The following is an 8,220-nucleotide window of genomic DNA, read 5'->3' on the forward strand; positions in this document are numbered from 1 at the left end:
TACGTGCCAAAGACTTCAGAGTTTTCTAGTACCGTCTCCCGTGACGTCTTTGGGGCTTCTCCAAGAATTCCTCCTTAGAGTCTGAGTCCCTCAGCTCTCCCCATTACAAGCTACTGTTATAATACGTGCTGGCAGGGCATGGGAGAGCAGAAGTACTCACTCGCTCGTGATTAAGTCACAGTCTCTTGCTGAGCCTCTGTCCCTGGGCTGTGACCTTCCGGGAATCTGCATCTGTAGCTGTCCTCTGACCTCTCTCTCTGTTCCGTCAGAGCCCCGAGAAGCCACTGTTATCAAGGAAAGGTAGGAGGTAGAGAAATATACCATAATATGTGTACCATTTCAATAAAGAGCTAACAAATGATTTTTATATAATTCTAGAAAATAGAACATTATCCAACGCCTCTTCTAAGATTTCCAGAACAATTATGGTGAAGGTAAATAAGTGGTACTCAAGCACAGAGAGGATGTGAAGCCACCAGATAAAAAGGTCTGAAAGATGTTCTTAAAAGCTCACCGTTTCTGAAATACAAAGCCCAATAATTTGTATTTTGACACTGAGCTCCAATAAGGAAGCTTATGCATGTATGTATGCGTGTGTATTTTAGAAACCCTTATTAAGATTTTAATTTGCTGTCAAGGACAACCTGTCATCTGAAGAGGAAACTATTTTATGATTCATTTGCCAAGTGTGACTGTGACAGCTGAGATTAATTTAATCCGGGCTCTCGTGCATTAGTATTCAAAAGGAAGCTAACGCAGAGAAAAGTACTTGGTTTTGTTTTATTTTTATACAATGAAGGAAATGTTCTTATGTGCCCTCTGTGTTGACGATTACAACGAACTGGAGGACTAAATGGCTTTGCACTTAAACATAAATATGGGTTAGGAGTGAAAGCTGTTTCCAAGATGTATTGCTGTCCTGTAGGCGTGTACTTGAATGGCACACGGTCCCAAAAGGCGGAGGCTGTAACGTTTACTCTGGAAAACAAATGTTTAACCTCAAGCGGCAATTGACATTTCTAGCTTCAAGTGTGAATGTCCAGCGCTGTCTCAAACCACTTTTCTGCATCAGCCGCTTCCTTGACTGCGGGCCTCCGGGCCAGTATCAGGTAGGTAAATCCTGACTGGTGACTTACCTTTACTTCCTGGAAACTCACACCCATGTCGGTAACGCCACCACCACCATCACAACGAGCCAGGCGTGTTCAGATGAGCCTCAGGGGAAACCGGAAAGGGCGCCGGTGTGGACGGGCCCCGTGGCTCTGCAGGCAATGAGTGAGTTCTAACCCATCCCACGGACCCGCCGGGCACTCTTCAGAGTCCCCAGCCTCAGTGCTGACCTGTGGCCCCTGAGTGCGCGGTCTCACTGCCACACGCGAGGTCACTCTTGCTGCTGGTGGCGCGGCCGGGACAGACAGTGGCCGACACGCTCTGCCCAGCTCTCCCCATCCTCTGGACTCCCCCTTCTCCTGCCCCCTGCACATCACCCACCCCACAGCGACGCCCCTCAGCCTCTCCGCCTCCTCCACTGTAGTCGTGGGACGCGCCACGGAACCTCTTGCCTCAGTTGCTGCACCGACAGCCCCAGAAAGTCTTTGCGCGGATATTCCACCCATCCCCCTTCCCTTGTCCTCCCAAGCAAGTCTCTGGAGTCAAGCTACTCAGCTCAGAGTCAGAAGGGTAGTACACACATGGTGAGATATACATATGATTATTTATGTAGAATATGCCAGTAACTCTCACAATAGGAAGAAGACAAATGAGCCAAGAAGAAGTGGGCAAACAGGGCGCCTGGGGGGCTCAGTCAGTTAAGTGTCCGAGCCTTGATGTCAGCTCAGGTCATGACCCCACGCTTCACAAGTTCAAGCTCCGAACTGGGCTCTGCACTGACAGTTCGGAGCCTGCTTGGGCTTCTCCCTCCCTCTCTCTACACCTCCCCTGCTCGTGCATGTTCTCTCTCCCTCTCAAAATAAATAAATAAACTTTTAAAAAATCTTTTTCATTGTTTTAATTGTTTAATATTTATTTTTCAGAGAGAGAGAGAGAGAGACAGAGCATGAGCAGGGGAGGGGCAGAGAGAGAAGGAGACACGGAATCCCAAGCAGGCTCCAGGCTGCAAGCTGTCCGCACACAGCCCGACGTGGGACCCTCTAGATCACGGCCTGAGCCAAAGTCGGACGCTTAACTGACTGAGCCACCCAGGCGCGCCAATAAATAAATACACTTTAAAAAAAAAGCAATGAGCAAATAAATATGTGAAATAGAATAGCCAATAAATATATGAAACGATGCTCAATGTCCTCGGTGATCAGAAACACGCAAATTAAAACCACCATCACATATCACTTTATAACCAATATAATGTCTGAAATGAAAAGACCAACGATATCAAATGTTGCTGAGGGTGTACAGCCACTGGATGACTCATACACTACTGCTGGGAATTTAAAATTATGGCCCAGAAATTCCACACATAGGTGTTTACCCAAAAGAAATAAAAACATACTTCTGGGGAAAAACAACTCGTATCTCGCAGGACTTGTATATCTAACCCTGAACTGAAAACAGCCCAGTGATCCATCTACTGGCAAATGGACAAACGATGGCATTGTACCGTGCCTTTGAAGGCTCGCTAGTCAGCGAAGAAGGAGCAGCTGATAGGGACCCACGCCGACACAGATGAATCTCAGACACACGCCGAGAAAAGCAGAAATAAAAGAAGAGAACACTGCGGGAGCTGCTCTGGGCCTCAGTCCCCGGCTTCCCTGGCCTGAGCTGTGGGGACAAAAGATAACAGCTACCCGAAGTGGAGACAGAGAAGCCCCGAGAGAGTTCTCTGCAGGTGAAAATGTTCAGGAGCCGTGGGCCTACAGTGTGTCAGTTTCACGGGTGAGTAGCATACATTGTATGTAGGTATGGACCTCCATAAATCTGCTAAACTTTTAATAAAACAGAGCGTTCCGTTCCGCTCTAAGGGAGAGCACCAACTTGCCCAACTTTTTTGAGACATTCTCTGAACAATGAGCTCAGCCTGCCCTACGTGCTGAGTTTCAGGTGTGTGGTGATAAGGGAGCATTAGAAGTATTCAGAGAACTCGTCCCAGGGTGTGTGGCTAAATAATCGAATGGAATTCATAAGTGTGTTGGAACTCAAGCTGCTTTCGAGAAGGTAAGAACTCTGGAAACTGGCTGGCGGGAGTTTAGCTAATGGGAAATAACATGTTCTGTCCAGGTACCACTAAGAAATGTGAGAGAACATGGTACTTTCAGAGCAAACTGACCATTTGTGAGTATGTCTGACGTTTGCCAAGTAATTGGTTAACCACTGATACTAGGGAAATATTATTTTAAGGAGGCCAGAGAGCCCACACATAGGGCACAAGTAGCTAACTATGAAAAGGTGTATCCAGCAAATACTTTTTTAAAAAGATTTTTAATGTTTATCTTTGAGAGAGAGAGAGTGAGAGAGCGCACACGTGTGAGCAGGGGAGGGGCAGAGAGGGGCGGGGGGGGGGGTGGTGGTGGGGAGGATCCAAAGCGGGCTGTGCACTGACAGCAAGGGCTCGAACTCACAAACCGTGAGATCATGACCTGAGCCAGTCAGACGCTCAACCGACTGAACCACCCGGGCGCCCCCCAAATCTGTCCAGTTATAAAGAAAATTGCAGTGGGTGGGAGATGACACGTTTAAAGGATCCACAGCAAACTGGAAAATACAGACACCTGTTAGTTTTCCTCAAAGCACACTAAGACAACCTGTGATATAACTTGACAACTGTATGTATTTAATAAGAAAAAAAAACCATGAGGTTATTGGACTAAATGAGAGTTCGTTATATCGAGAATGGAATGTTTAAATACTCAAGTGGTCTAGCTGTCTCTTTGTAAAAAAAGATAGCCTCTGCTGTAATAAAAACTTTTTCCGAGGGCAATCTTTTGTTTCTGCAGAACCATGGATGAATAAATGTTGCTTACAGGAATTGCGTTCACTTATGCACTCCACTTTTCTAAACCTAAAAATGCCTTGTGCTATGTTAAAAGCCACTAAGACCAAAGCCAAAAGCCTGGACTTTGAATGCTGTTCGGCCTATGGTCTTTAAGGGTTTTAAAGGTCGGTTGCCTTGAAAATGATTTTCTTTTCTTTTTTTTGTTTTTTAAGTTTATTTTTGAGACAGAGACAGCGTGAGCAGGGGAGGGGCAGAGAGGGGGAGAGAGAAGGAATCCCAAGCAGGCTCCCAGCTGTCTGCACAGAGCCGGATGCGGGGCTCCAACTCCCAACCCTGAGGTCATGACCTGAGCTGAAACCGACCGAGCCACCCAGGCGCCTCCGAAAACGATTTTCTCCGTTGCAAAGTCACTCTTCAGATTAGACCTGGACACTCGGTCTTTTCCTGGAGAAAGGGCTCACACGTCCCTTTCAGGACACGTCCCCTCGCGGGACACCGCGGGCTCCGGTGCCTGGATTCTGGGTGCTTTGTCTCCGCCGGGGAACGGGCTCCTGTCCAGTGTCACTCACTCACTGCTCTGCGGCTCCGCGACCCAGCCACGTGAATGTCGTGAAACTGAATCTCCCTTCCCCTTGCTTTCTGCCACACACCGATGCTACGGTCTTCTCTTGGTCTGAAATGCCCTTCTCCCCCTTCCGCCTGCCCTCCGGTCTGAGGCAAGGGTGGGTTCCTGACCCCGATCCCTCTTGAACTTAACCCCGATCGTGTAAGTGTCTCTTCGCTGGACCCCCCGATGTCTACATGCCTGGTTGTGTTCAGCCTCTTACCCCCAGGCCGACAGAGACAAAGCGAACACACAATCAGCAAACCGGTGAAGGCGGTAGGGCTGCGAACTCACGTCTGTCTCCTTTCATTCTGGGTCTGCACTTGTTCTAGGAGGTGGTGGAAGCTTTCTGAGGACCTAGCATTTATTCGCTTCCCTTCGGGACTCGCTCCCTGAATACTTCTGCTCCCCTCTGCCCTCACCCCTGCACAGCCCTCTCAGCTCGGCACCTTGCCCCGGGGGTGTCTCAGTCCCAGGAAAGCAGCACAAAAAATGCTCTGTTCTGGGAGAAGTGCTTTCGCTGCCAAAGAGAACTGAGCTTCCACCTTAGCCACGCCATTATCTGTGTCTATTAGCTCGGACAATTTCAATTATGCTTCGTGGCCTCTGTCTCTCATTTATGAAATGAGGGCTTGAACTCCATGATGTTAGAGGTCCCTGACAGTGTGCGGGTCTCAGATGAAATTACCAAGCCTGTCCTAGCCTAGAGTTAGAAATATACGGTGCTGGGGCACCTGGGTGGCTCAGTCGGTTGGGTATCCGACTTCAGCTCAGGTCATGATCTCGCGGTCCGTGAGTTCGAGCCCCGCGTCAGGCTCTGGGCTGATGGCTCAGAGCCTGGAGCCTGCTTCCGATTCTGTGTCTCCCTCTCTCTCTGCCCCTCCCCCATTCATGCTCTGTCTCTCTCTGTCCCAAAGATAAATAAACGTTAAAAAAAAAAAATTAGAAATATACGGTGCTGACGCACGGGTTGAATATCTTGTGCAATCTGTAAATTCAGTCTCAAGAATCAATTATATTAGCAAACGTGACAATGTAACAATAAAAGCTGAGAGTCGCAAATTAAATTGGTAAAGCTAAAAAGGAAAGTTCTGGACACACCTAACTACGAGGTGAGAGGGATTTTAAGCTTGGAGGCGGCGTCCTTGGGGCCCGCCATCGCTTGGCCCCTGCAGTGCTCCTGGATCTGCCCCCCTTTTGTGTCTGACCCTCCTTTGGTAACAATCTTCATGCCCCGTTTCCAAGCCAGCTGCCCCAATCATTAAATAAAGTCCTAGGCATCATTCTAACGGGCCTATTGGGAATAAGTGCCCAGATCCCTAAAACAATCCATCTGATCTGGGCTGGAGGCAGGATGGGATTGAACTGATGACCTCAGGCCTGAGCCCAAACCTGCAGGGGCATCTAGCTGCTTCTAAAACAAACTGATTCGAGGGGCTGGGAAATCCTCAAACAAAAATCTAGGTGCTTTTATTAAAAAGAGGGAACTAGAGAGTAAGTCGGCCCAAACAAGACTGTCGTGGTAGGTAAGCCTTGGAGACCTGTTTCTTTAAAAGCAGAGGACTAGGACGTGAGCCTTGACGATGCTTCAAGTGTACCTCAATTTCTAACACCCGTCTTCAGATTCACACACAAATCTGCAGCTGAAGGCAGATTATAGCTTCTCATTATTCCCTCCACTCAGCATGTCTACCAAAGAGCACACTCCACCCCCGTAGGCACTGGCCGCGGAATCCTCCAGAATCCTCTGTCTCAGCGACAACATTGGCCATACCGTTCTCTCTCAGCGACTCAGGTTTGGACACGCGTGACTGACTTGCATTTCCCTCAATTTATTCGCAGTCCATCCACGTGCGATGATTAAGTTCCGTGGGTCCTGCCTTCCACTGGGACGCCTGCAAACAAGTCTCATGCAAGACTCAGACAAGTCAAATGTATTTATCTCTCGTTCTCTGAGATGTGTCCATCTTGAGGACAGAACCTTCTGTCAGACTCTCTAGAACCTACTTCAGTGATATGACCTCAGTAATAAGGTTTTGATGATAATGAAGATGTTGATTATGACAGCAAATTCTTCCATTTCTGATGGCTTTTTCCACCAGGCACCCCCGAAGTTCTTCTTTCCAGATGGCTGCCTACATGTTGAGATCATCAAAATTACACTACAGGTTCTCAAAAGGAATGTAATAGCTTTATACTTTATTGCCAAGAAGGCCAAGTTCAAGTGACCCTTCTTCACTATTCAAGGATCTTTTATTAGTTACTTTTTCCAACTCATAATTTAATTTTTTAATGTTTATTTATTTTTGAAAGTGAGAGAGAGACAGAGTCTGAGTGGGGGAGAGGCAGAGAGAGAGAGAGAGAGAGAGAGAGACAGAATCCAAAGCAGGCTCTAGGCTCCGAGGTGTCAGCACAGAGCCCAACACAGGACTCAAACCCACAAACCGTGAGATCATGACCTGAGCCAAAGTCAGACGCTCAACGAACTGAGCCACCCAAGGGCCCCTTTCCAACTCATAATTTATATGATGATAAGCTATCAACCCTAACTAACCTAGTTGTGCTTGAAACAAAACAGAAATTTTAAAAATACCGAACATAAATTTCAAAAATGCAAAAACAAGATCCAAGGACAGGAAATTGTTGTCTGGTGTTTTTTTTGTTGTTGTTTTTAATGACAATTTCTTTTTTTAGTGATCTTCATGAAAGTCGATAGGGAATGACCTAAATAAAATCGTTTTTGAATTTTATGATTAGCTACTCTAGTAGCAACGGCTGCTGTAACAAATTACCACAAATGTGGCTTACAATGACATAAATTTTTTCGTTAAGGAGCCAGAAGTCCAAAATCAAGGTGTTAGCAGAGTCGGTTCCCTCTGGAGGCAGGGTCTGGTCCATGCCACCCATTCAGCTTCCAGGGACTCAACAATCCATGTAATTCCTTGCCTTGTGGATGCCACAGTCCAATCTCTGCCTGTGTGTCCACACAGCCTTGCCCTCTTGATGACGTCTGCAAAGACCCTACTCCCCAGGTCACATTCTGAGCTTCCCTGCAGTTTTACCTTTTGGGGCCACCACCCAAGAAAATTTTTGGAAGATTCTTCTGAGTAAAATAGCCTTGGTTTTCATAAATGGAGAAAAAAAATACTTCAAGGAAATTCACAAATAAACTGCACTTATATGATCAGAATGAAGAGAGAGGAGAAATAAAATACCTAATTGTGACAAATTCTGCTTAATGTTTGTCTTATGTAATAACTGCTCTGGGAGTTATGTTTTACTTGCCCTAATGTGCATGATGAAAGTCACCTTAGGAGAGTCATTCCTTCTCAAGACTAGTAGACTTTCAGGGTGCCTGGGTGGCTCCGCCGGTTAGGCGTCCAACTTTGGCTCAGGTCATGGTTTCACGGTCCGTGAGTTCGAGCCCCGCGTCAGGCTCTGTGCTGATGGCTCAGAGCCTGGAGCCTGCTTCGGATTCTGTGTCTCCTTCTCTCTCTGCCCCTTCTCCACTCACTCTGTCTCTCTCTCTCTCTCTCAAAAATAAACATTTAAAAAAATTAAAAGATTAGTAGACTTTCTTACTTCTATAGCTATTCACGTGCAAACACACGCATGTATAAATAAAAATATGCCAGTTGGCCACAAGAATCTCAGTTTGGGCTTTGAAAGC

Source organism: Panthera tigris, chromosome B4 (genome assembly GCF_018350195.1).
Source record: "Panthera tigris isolate Pti1 chromosome B4, P.tigris_Pti1_mat1.1, whole genome shotgun sequence".
Classification (NCBI taxonomy): domain Eukaryota; kingdom Metazoa; phylum Chordata; class Mammalia; order Carnivora; family Felidae; genus Panthera; species Panthera tigris.